The sequence below is a fragment of the Kogia breviceps genome, chromosome 15 (genome assembly GCF_026419965.1).
Source record: "Kogia breviceps isolate mKogBre1 chromosome 15, mKogBre1 haplotype 1, whole genome shotgun sequence".
Taxonomy (NCBI): domain Eukaryota; kingdom Metazoa; phylum Chordata; class Mammalia; order Artiodactyla; family Physeteridae; genus Kogia; species Kogia breviceps.
Window position 1 is genome coordinate 66,540,615 of NC_081324.1, and position 12,258 is coordinate 66,552,872.

Consider the following 12,258-nt stretch of genomic DNA (forward strand, 5'->3'; position numbering starts at 1 on the left):
GAGGTCCTCCGTGTTTATAAAACTGACATTTTTACCTGTATTAATTCTAAAATCAGACAAAAGAATAACAGTACATTTAAAAACTTTTTTTCCTGATGTTCTAGTTCTCCCCAATCCTGAAAGGTTCTGTATTGAAGTCCTGGCTCCACCACTGACTAGCCATGTAGCTCTGGGAAATCCCTTAATGGCCTGAGTATCTTTTTTCTCACCTGAGAAATGAGAATGTCATACTCCCAACAGGGCTGCTAAGGTGGCCATATGCGATAACACAGTGAACTGAAGGACCCACCAAGGTAGGAGGGGGCCACTGCTGCAGGGGAGCTGCACATACATGCACTTACCCTGGTTCACTGCCCTCTCTACTCACTGGCCCAACAAGGCTCTGCACGGTGCATTTTCCTACACACAGGCCTAAGGGGACAATCAGGGTCATGGTAGGTGTCAGGATAGGAATGGCCAGGGGACAGTAATAGGTCAACTCAGAGTTTGCAGGGAATAGCAGTCACGCATCAGGCCAAGCACTGGGACAGGCCTGCATGTCCCAACTCTAGGCAGACCATATCACTCTCATTCTAATTCTTAGCAGACTGACCACGTGGTCCCTACCCGAGCTCTAGAGCTTCATCCTGGTAGGCATGCAAATATTTTCTGAGTGAGTGGGTGCAGGCATGTGTGACTGGTTTTGGTCAACTCCCAGGCCAGCTGCTCACATAACCTCTCTTTTACATATCCTGGGCCCTGTCACTGGAGCCTCCTCTCCTCACCTCCTGCCTTCCCTCACACACAGGAACCTCACCACGCCAGGGCAGCAAGGCAGAAATGAGCAGCCTTCCCTGGGGACTGTCCACTGAGCACCTGCAGAACAACAAAATGTGGACACAGCCTCATGGGCCCAGTAGGACTGGGACACTGCCCTAGAGAACAGAGGGCCCTAGTCGGCTCAGAAACTGGACAGAGTAGAAAGGAAGCTGGCCCTGAGCCTATCTGAGCTGCCATCTCGTTAAAAGCTCTCCTGTTCCCTGTAGGGCCTATGGATTTGGACCTGACCACACAGTAGCCTTCTTGTGGCTGGTTCTGTGCCCCTGTCCCTACCGTGACCATTCTTCACTCCTGAGCTGAATTCACTTTCTAGTTTTCAAAGCACATTCACACCTACTACCACTTCTGACCCTCACTCCATTTTACATAGGACATCAGGCCAGGGATGTTAGAGGACTTACCCAAGACCAGGCCATCATACATGTAATTCTGTGCCCAATTCAGACTTTCCAACACATCAGCACTCTTTTCATTCTTACCTGTTACCCCTTTAACATGCAGCTTTACAAAATTAAATACCTGGTCTTTGTTTTCCCTCATATTCACAGTGCAATGCTCTTAACTTCTGTGTTCTTTGAAGTGAGTGCAAAGCATACTCACCACTCATCCATTTATGCGTGAAACCAAAGGATCTCTAGTACCAACTACAATCGAGGCCTGGTGCTACCAACTGGGGTGAAGGGGGTAAAAAAGAGCAAGACCACATTGAACCCTTGGAGTCTAGAATAGGAGCTAATTATAAGAATTCTTAACAAGGAGCTCCATCAAACTTGCCTGTTTTTCCTAAACAAGGCACCCTCCCAGATATCTGGTTCCTAGACCCCCTCGGTGATTTAAATAGGACCTGGAACTGGCTACAGCCCAAGAATCCATATCTTTAAATAAGTGTCCCACCTTCCACTCCAGAAGATTCTCTGATGAAGAGTTTTGGAAAATCAGCTTTTAAGGGGAGACTCTACCAAAAGCACAAAGCAATACAGCATAGCACAGAGTTTGGGAGGGACAGTAACCACAGGACTTGTCCTTCAGAATACCCAACCCCCAACTACAGCCCACAGGGACTATGAAGAGGTCAGATAAACTTGGGGGGTGGGGGACAAGTCTGCTGAGATCTCAGACCACCAAGCACCTGGTCCATCTGGGACAAAGCTGATCATTTAAGAAACAAGTTCATAGCTTGTTTTGAAAAACTTCCCTAAAGTTGAGATGTCCAAGGCAGCACATTTGCTGCTAGAACCAAGGCAGATTTGTGATAGTTAATGATCCCTTAGGAACACCGAGCCTGGGAGCTGAAGTTGCTTGACCCAGCATCCTCACTCCTATTACCTTCCCAGAGCTAGCCTGGCCCACCTCACAGGAACTGAGCAAGGGAGAGAAAGTGAGAGTTGCATATCCCTCAAGGAATCACCAGGGAATGTGACCTCATGAGGAAATCTCTTTGTAGTATTCCTGTGTTCAGTTCTCAGGTTCTAGAGAACTGCAGGTATTCATAATCTGCCTTCTCTGCCCCTTCAGCTCTAAGAATTCCTGGACCAGGGTGTACAGAGGAATCTGGAAATAGTGATTCTAATTATGAAGATTACAAATTTGGATGATAAATAACTGGCATGATGTGAGAGGTGACCCAGCAGAAGTCTCGTTCCTGTGGGCACATGCGTGTTCATACAGAAGCTTTCTGCCGGAACGGTGGTGAGCCCCAGCCTGTCTTCACTGCTCACTAGGCTGCTGCAGGATCACATCTAGGCAGAGATGGGACTTGCATTCTGAGAATGTCTACATCACACTCACAGAAGGTTAGGGTGGGAGGAAACCTGAGTAAGTTGATTGGAACTTGGAACACACAGAACCCAGACTCTAAAATTTTGGAGTCTAAATGGAGTTTCGGTCCCTAGGCTATAGCTCACAGAGGCCTGGCCCTCAAGTATAGGACCAAGGACCTGAACAGCCTTTCAGGTCCAGAAGGACAGAAGAGGCTGAGCAAATGGCCTCTTTTCCTTAGGGCTGCACTGGTCTTTTTCTCTGGTATCCTTTAACCTCTCTATCTGTACAACTAACCCCACACCTACCTTCAAAGATTTATTAATGATCCTATTTGCCAGGCATTCAAGACACAAATATAAAGGGTTTCAGTCTAAAGGGGGATAGAGGTTAGTAAACCAACAAGGCACCCCAGTGTGCTGCGTGCTGACAGTGGTGCGTACAGAGTGCCTGAGGGCAGGGCTTGCTGAGGAGGACAGAGACACAGCACACAGGACGAGTGGATAACTCAATTTGCCAAGTTCAGTGTGGCTGGAGCCCAGAGAACATGTGGGGGTGGTAGGGCAGCAAGGGCTGCAATTGAGGCAGGGAGAAAGGCCTGGAAATCCTGCCTTCAGCCCCTGCCTATCGGGCTCACACTGCCTGCTGAGCCACCTAACCCAGACCCGCCTAACCTTCCAAATGGTTCCATGATTCCAATGTCTCTTTCTCTCCCCATCCAGTTCCCATCCCCTGCTAAGTAAACTGGTAAATTCACATGACAGATTACAACGCCACTAAAAATTATGCTTCCATAAGGATTCTGCCTATATGGGAATTTTAATTATATAAAATAATGTTAAATGAAAATAGCAGGATAGAAAATTGTATACCAAATTGAACATACTGTATGATATTAACAGGTTAAAAGATACAGAAAAAAATTGGAAGGGGCCCAAATATTACCTGTAGTGGTCTTTGGATAACAGAATCATGGGCAAATTTTTAAAGCTTTTTTCACACTTAACTGTACTTTCCACTTTTTCCATAGTAAGTACGTTATTAAGACTCAGAAAAAATATGGGAAGATGTTAAAGGTCCCAGATCGTCAGATCTCAGTAGGGGACAAAAAAGAAAGCAATCTGATTAAAGAAATCTACACTAAGGTGTGATGAGCCTTAGTATAATAATTCTCTCAGAAATTTTTACATTTTTAAATTTTATTGTTATATTTTTAATAAGTAACACACTCACATGGCTCAATTCAAAAGGTACAAAAGGATATAGACTGACAAGTCTCTCTCTCCCATCCCTGGAACCTAGTCCTGTTCCCTGCCTTGGAGACCAGTGGTACTAGACTATATCTTTAGGACACAGTCCAGAAGTAGAACTACTGAATCAAAGGGTATCTGTATTTGTAATTCTGTATCAAACATCCTCCAAAAAGGATGTGCCAATTTTTAGTCTCATGAAAAATACATAAGAGTGCTTGTTACCCCCATCTTTGCCAATAATATGTATGTTTTCAAAAGAGAACGCATAAGTAGCATGAGAAACATAGGGTAATTTTGGCAGTTTGGTAAGATATTTTAAATTCACTAATTCACTCGCTAATTAGTTACTAAAATCCATTATGTTCCATGCACTATGCTAGGCCCTAGAGATAACAATTTCCAAACGCAACACATATCTGAGTGGGAATTCTAGGCTCAGCTGTTCCCACTTCTTCGCATTGTCTTCCATTATTTCTTTTTTCGTGTGTGTGTGTGTGTGTGTGTGTGTGTACACGCGTGGCACACGGGATCTTACTTCCTCAACCAGGGATTGAACCCGAGCCCCTTGCAGTGGAAGTGCAGAATCTCAACAACTGGACCACCAGGGAAGTCCCATTTTCCATTATTTCTAAATCAAAACTGTTTTTGTTTGTTTTAAGCTTCAATGATTTTTCTTAAAGTTTACCAGGTTTCATAAGTAAAGGTGAAGTAGGATTCGGATTACCCCAGCACAAACTTTCGACGGTCATCCAAGAGGCTGCCCTCCATCATTCCTTGTGTCACTGTCTTAAAATGTTCCTTAACCTTTTATGGACTTTTGCCCTTAAAAATTATCATGGCACAGGGACTTACCTGGTGGCACAGTGGATAAGACTCCATGCTTCCAATGCAAGGGCCCTGTGTTCAATCCCTGGTCAGAGAACTAGATCCCACATGCATGCCGCAACTAAGAGTTTGCATGCCACAACTAAGGAGCCCATGTGCCACAAATAAGGAGCCAGGGAGCCACAACTAAGGAATCTTGGAGCCGCAACTAAGACCTGGTGCAACCAAAACAAACAAACAAACAAATAAATATTAAAAACAAATTATCATGGCACAGGGACTTCCCTGGTGGCACAGTGGTTAAGAATCTGCCTGCCAATGCAGGGGACACGGGTTTGATCCCTGGCCCAGGAAGATGCCATGTGCCGCAGAGCAACTAAGCCTGTGTGCCACAACTACTAAGCCTGTGCTCTAGAGCCCACGAGCCACAACTACTGAGCCCTCGTGCCACAACTATTGAAGCCTGCATGCCTAGAGCCCATGCTCCACAACAACAGAAACCACTGCAATGAGAAGCACGCGCACCGCAATGAAGAGTAGCCCCTGCTCACCGCAACTAGAGAGAGCCCACACGCAGCAATGAAGATCCAACACAGCCAAAAATAAATAAACTAAATTTAAAAAAAAATTATCAGGGCACAGAGGAATATGATGGCTCTGGGTTCAAATCTCAGCCCCACTACTTACTCTGTGACTTCAGTCATTGTTTTCTCTCCAAGTCTTTTTTTACTCATCTGTTAAAATGGGGCAATTACCTTCTTCACAAGATAGTTGTAGGGATTAAAGAGGTAAAACAGTAAGGGACTAGCACAGTGCCTGACACATAGTTAAGTGTTCAAGAAATGTTAATCGCTCCTCTACTGTGAGGTCTCACAGAGTACAATGAAGGTGTAACTGCTTCTTATACTCCCCACGAGCAGCTACTATGCAATCAGCAGGTATTTGGTTAACTTGCCGAATGAATGAGTCACAACTTCCCTTTCTGAATGAGCATCGCTCCTTGAAGGCATTGTAGGTGAGACATCGGAACTGTGTATGAGGAAATCCAGAAAAGGACACAGTTTGATCTGGGCAAAATCAGATTTTCCCCAAAAGTGTCAAAATCAGGAGGCACTTGTTGTATTATCACTATAAATAACATCAGCTAACACTCTGCTCAGCCCTTTACACGAATCATCTCATTTAATTGTTACAACCTGCCTTTGAGGTAAACACTGCTTACCATTTTCAGCATCCCCTGGGATGTTAGATTAAGGCACAGAGTAGTTAGGTAACTTGCCCATGGTCACAGAGCCAGTCAGAGGCAAAGTTTTCAACTCCTAAACCAATGTGCTTAAGTACCTCAGTGATCTGTTTGTGTGTCTATTTCCTCAAGCCCAGACCCAGCTTCCAGGTGCCTTGCTCAGCACAGGGCTAGAAACCTCAAGAACACCTCATAAATGTGCATGGGCTGATGGCTCTGATGCCCAGGAGTGCTTAGAAGTGTACAACTCGAGATGAGTCCGTGTAGCCAACTAAAGTTGTAGAAAATCAGTGTCAAGAACAAGACATTCTTCAGTGATGTTTTTCAGAACTGGAAATGTTACATAACTGTTTCAGAGTAATTTTTTCTTAAGTATTGTCCAAAACTCTTAAACAAATGAAAAAAAAAAGATCAGGGATATGCAACCAGAAAAAGTTCAGGTTTCCCCAAATTAGTACTGACCTGTATTAGAGATTATGCTACTCATACAGAGGATTAATTATTCACTGACCTGTCTTGCTCACTCTAGTTGGACACCTCCTAAAGTCACATGCACAGTGCCTTACACAGAGTACATGTTCAATAAATGTATGTCAATAAATGATGGGAATTTGCCAATTTCAATTCAAACCAATATAACTGGATAAAATACTGTATTAAAGGAAGCTCTTCAGACTGAACAGATCCTAGTTAAGGGCTGTAAATTTCGAGTATAATACAGTGTGAGGACCTGGAGCCAGAGGACCTAGTCTGATGCTCAGCTCTGCCACTCAACTAAGTCAGGGTCCTCACCTGCAAATGGGGTAATTGTGTCTGTCCTTCCTTTATCAACAGAGAAGTTTTCAAAGTGAGAGTTTTGCTCTTGTTTTCACGCAGTCAGTAAATTCTTATTAAATTCAGATTCTATAAAATCTTATTAATTCAAATTTTATTTGCGGCTGAGCTGAAGACCTCTGAAATACTCTAAAGGAGAGTATCAAGAAAATGAATAAGGTCGACAAGGTTTAACCAACTAAGGAGAAAACTTTCTAGGAGTTTTAATAACATCAGCATATACTTGACAAAAACAATGATCTAACTTCTCCTTTCAATAGGAGGTCCCAAGGAGGACCATCAGGAGAGCATTTATAAGATAGACCAGCGGAGTTCCCTGGTGGTCTAGCAGTTAGGATTTGGCACTTTCACTGCTGTGACCTGGGTTCAATCCCTGATTGGGGAACTGAGATCCTGCAAGCCTTGGGGCCAAAAAGAAGACATTATGAACAGAGTAAGAAGGCAAATCACAGAATGAGAGAAAATATCTGCCAATCATATATCAGAGGGATCAATATCCTGAATACATAGAGAACTCCTAAAACTCAACAACAGAAAAATGAACAATCCAATTCAAAAATGGGCAAAGGACTTGAATAGACATTTCCCCAAAGAACATATACAAATGGCCAATACAACATGAAAAGATGATCAACATCACTAATTATTAGGGAAATGCAAATCAAAACTATGAGATACCATCTCCTACCCATTAGGATGGCTATTTAAAAAAAAAAAAAAAACAGAAAACAAGTGTTGGTGAGGAGGTGGAAAAATCAGAACTCTTGTGCACTTTTGGTGGGAATGTAAAATGATTCAGCTGCTGCAGAAAAATTCTAGGGCAGTTCCTGTATTTTCCAAATGTCTAATATAAGCACATATTACTTTCACAATTAGAATTACTGGGGTGTGTGTGTCTGAGTGTGTGTGTTTTCAAGACAGTCTAGTTAGAGCCAAATGCTCTGGGGTCAAGAGAAGCATGGGTGCACTGGTAGCTTTGCCACCTCAGGCAGCTGCCCAAAGCCATCACCAGTCCCGAGTGTTTCCAACTACCACTGACTCCTTGACTCCCTGCCTGTGACCAGACAAACACAAGAGTAGCTCCCAAATTACAGGATCTCCTAGTGGTCTTATCACATCTGGGATGATGCTGTAGTACCCCTTTCACTTGACATGGCCCCCCCAGCTCTGCATGGTCAGCAGTGGTTGGGGTTGAACCAAGCTCTGAGTGGTCAGCGGTTTCAGACGTACAACTCACTCTGCACTTCAACATGTCCAAATCCAACTGCCATCAGGTCACGGAGTTACTGGCACTGCCTCAGATTTTGCAGTTCAGCTCTCACTGAATTATTTCAAGGGGCTTCAGGAGATCTGCAAACTCTGAATATTTACATGTAAAATTATACATGATGACAAGTAACTCAATTTAAAAAGGGCAAAGGATTTGAATAGACATTTCTTCAAAGACGAAATGACCAATGTGCACGTGAAAAGCTGTTCAACACCATCTAGCCTTAGGGATATGCAAATAAAACTACAATGAGATGCCACTTCACACCCACTAGGGTGGAAAAAAAAATAATAGAGGACAATAACAAATGTTGAAGAGGGTGTGGAGAAAATGGAATCCTAATTTATTGCTAATGAAAATGTAAAATGGTGGACACTTCCCTGATGGCGCAGTGGTTAAGAATCCGCCTGCCAATGCAGGGGACATGGGTTCAATCCCTGGTCCAGGAAGATCCCACATGCCGTGGAGCAACTAAGCCTGTGTGCCACAACTACTGAAGCCCACGTGCCTAGAACCAGTGCTCTGAAACAAAGACCCAACACAGCCAAAAATAAATAAATAAATAAATTTATTTAAAAAAAAAGAAAAAGAAAATGTAAAATGGTGAGCTGCTGTGGAAAACAGTTCAGCAGGCAAAAAGTTAAAAATAGAGTTGCCATATGACCCAGCAAGTTCACTCCTAGGTAAACACATTTAAGAGAACTGAAAATATGTTCAAACAAAAATTTGTACATGAATGTTCAGAGCAGCATGTCATAACAACTAAAAGACAGAAACAACTTAAATGTCAATCAACTGACAAATGGATAAACAAAACACAGTATATCCCTATGGTGGAATATTACTCAGCCATAAAAAGGACTGAAGTACTGACACGTTATGACATGGATGAACCCCAAAAACATTACGCTTAAGAAGTCAGACATAAAAGGCCACATACATGTGATTCCGGATTAGTGGTTGCCAGGGGATGGGAAGAGGGGAGACTAGGGAGAAACTGCTAACATGTACAGGGCTTCTTCGGAAGATGAAAATGTTCTGGAATTAAGACAGTGGTGATGGTTGCATAACTTTGTGAACATTCACACTTTAAAATGGTGAATTTTACTTTTTTTGTGTGTGTGTGGTACGCGGGCCTCTCACTGTTGTGGCCTCTCACGTTGTGGAGCACAGGCTCCGGACGTGCAGGCTCAGCGGCCATGGCTCACGGGCCCAGCCGCTCTGTGGCATGTGGGATCTTCCCAGACGGGGGCATGAACCCGTGTCCCCTGCATCGGCAGGCGGACTCTCAACCACTGCACCACCAGGGAAGCCCGTGAATTTTATAATATGTGAATTCTACCTCCAAAAAAAATTTTGAGAGACAGTCTACAAAATAATTGGTCAGTTCTCTTCAAAAGTTTAGTCATGAAAGACAAAAAAAGGCTGAGGAACTGTCTCAGATTTAAGAGACTAAGGAGACTTGATACTAAATGCAATGTGGGAAACTGGACTGGATCCTGGAGCAGAAAAAGGACACTAGTGGGACAAATGGCAAAACTTAAATAAAGCCTATAGCTTAGTCAGTAGTACTGTATTTATGTTAAATTTATTAGACAATGTTATTATGGTTATGTAAATGCTAACATTAGGGAAAGTTGGGTAAAGAGTATACAGGAAGTTTGTGTATTATTTCTGGAAGTCTAAAATTATTTCAAAATAAAAAGTAAAAAAGAAAGTACATGGAGCAGTTCAGGGTGTTGGAAATTTTTTTTCTGAAAAGCACTGTACATTAAATACCTTAGACTTTGCAGACCATATGGTCTTTGGGGCAATTCTGCTGCCAAAAACAGTATGTAAATTAAAGGGTGTGGCTGTGTTCCAATAAAACCTTATTTATAGAAACTTGGTTTGATTTTCCTAAAATGCTGATTTAGGTACTTTTTTAAGAGGAAAATTTCAGATTGAGAAGTTTTAAAGACACCACTATATTACAATCATTTTACTCAACACCTGGATAATATCTGAATAAGCATTTCACAACTTTTTTTACATCCTAGGAAACACAAACAAAAAAGGGAGGAAGATAAACACAGGCAGGAAGTCTTGGTTCAAACCCAACCTTTTTTTGGCAGGGGCATTCCAGCAGGACTGGGTCAATATGGAACCTCTATTCTATAGGAACGTAAGCATTCTAACAGGTTTCTAAAAAGTGATCTGCTTGGAGTTTTGTAAATCACAAAATAAGGAGCTCTGATGTTTAATTAGAAAACTATAAATATGCTAGAAGCATTATCTGCAGATTACATGTGAGGATGAACTGATAAGTCAAGTCCATCACAGGACTGGTTTTAAATGTTGATGAAGTTAGCCAACAGATTGCAAAAATTCTCTCAGTAGACACAACATCTATAACAACACACTGCTGGAGAGAGGATTAAAGAGGGATTTATGTCCTGGAGCTGGGGGAGACTGGCTTGAACAGCCTCCTTCCAACCCATACTCCTCAGCTCTGTAAGTCCAAAGAGTTCACTGGCTTCTCCTCATCAAAGTCTTCAGATTCATTTCCAAGTTATTCTAAGAAAATAAGCTACAAACTGATGGGGTGGGGACCCTGCTTAGTTATTCATTCAACAAACATTTAAGGAGCCCTTATCAGATGGGCCATTCCAAAGTCCTTGAAAAGAAGGATGGTACACAGGACAAGGAAGAGATTACATAAGTTCAAACCCACTGGCCTCACTTCTAGAGATGTAGGCTGGAGGGATGGACATGTCAAGAAAAGAGGGCAGAAAAAAAGAAGGCAGCACCAGAAAGACTCAAAGTAACTACTCAGAATTAGATACTTTCAAGTTGAAAAGGACCTCCATCTAATAACTCCTTTGACAGGGAGTTCACTACCTCTGGAGGCAATCCATTCCATTGCTGGTCACCTGTGGCCAGCATTAAGTTCTTCTATTAAATCAAAATTTTGTCTTCCCGTAGAATCCACCTAATTGATCCTAGTTTCTGCCTCTTTCAACTGCAAAGATGAAGTGGAAGCCCTCTTCACCATAACAATCTTTTCTATTTTTGACGAGGTTTTTTTGTTTTGTTTACCCTTCCATTGCTCTCTTTTCTGGGCTAAACATTCTCGTCAGCCCCCCCCCGCCCCCCAAAGATCCTGAACAAGTTCCAGCTGCCTCAAAGCAAAGAATGCATATCTAGAACTCACAGCAAGAAAGCACTTAAGATCAGTGGGCTTCAAACATCGGTATGCAGAGGATCCCCGAGGAGCATGTTCAAAATGTAGTTTCCCTGGTTCCGACCCAGATTCTAAATCAGAGTCTTATTTGAGTCCTGCACTGTGAAGTATGCACAGTAGGGCATTTCAAAGCAGAGGCTGTGAGAACCATATTTAGAGATACATTGCCCTGTTTTACAAATGAGGAAACTGAGGCCCGACACAGGGAAAGGATTTGGCCCATAAAGCACAACTGGCTGTCGGCGACGAAGTCTCAAAGTCGGGTCTCTTACTCCCAAGCCCAACTCTATTCAGCGCGCTTCCGGGCCTCGGCCTCTCCACTCTGGGCAAACTTAATAAAAGCACCTCCACATGAGAGAGGCAGCCTCGACTGGAAGTCAGAGTTAGAGGGAGTCCCTGCCTGGAAAGAAGAGCTTGCGGGGGCCTTTTCCCTACTTGGCACCTCAGTTTGCCCAAACTGTAATCACTGGACGAAAGACCACAATACAAGCCTGACCTCCCTTCTGCAGCGAATGACCCGGGCCAGAGCCGGACTTGTTGTCTCTGTGCTCCTGGATTCAGGTGTCGCAGCCCGTGGGCCTGCTGAAGGCGGAACCCGGTCCCCGCCCGCGTCCCTCAACCTGTACGGCCCTCACCCGCCGCCCCAACCCCTCATGTACCTGCCTCTGCTCAGCTAACGCCGCCGAGGCCGCCCCAGCCTGTCCGTCCGTCGGCCGCCCAGCCAGCCCCTTAGCTGGGTTAGTCCGGCCGGCCGAACTTCAGATTCCTCCTACGCGGACCCTGGTCAGCTGACTCAGAGCCGCCGCTCTCCGGAGACTTCCGGCCACAACCGGAAAAGGTTGGTCCGCGCCGCTGTGCTTCGGCCCCAGATACTGGGCTCTAAGGTTCCGCCTGCTGGCAGGAAGCGGAAAAACACAGGGACAGTTTGGCAGCTTTTTAAAAAGCCGAAGTTCGGGCATGTAAAGCCCCAGACGTGCTTGGAACATGTTTGTTGGAACAGAGTGTAAGGATGATGGTAATATGTCATAGGACA

At 43.9% G+C, this 12,258-nt stretch overlaps 1 protein-coding gene across 4 annotated transcripts in view; it reads right to left on the reverse strand.

Moving 5' to 3' along the window:
• The window catches only part of LOC131742379 (E3 ubiquitin-protein ligase RNF185), an 87,250-nt gene extending 75,194 nt beyond the window's left edge, over positions 1-12,056 (reverse strand). Inside the window, exon 1 of one of the 4 annotated variants that reach the window (XM_059040132.2) lies at positions 11,885-12,036. The gene's annotated coding sequence lies outside the window, so the exon portion shown is untranslated. Of the gene's footprint in view, positions 1-11,884 lie in introns of all 4 variants that reach the window. The other 3 variants (XM_059040133.2, XM_059040138.2, XM_059040139.2) reach the window with 3 other exon arrangements.
• Positions 12,057-12,258: the final 202 nt, after the last annotated feature.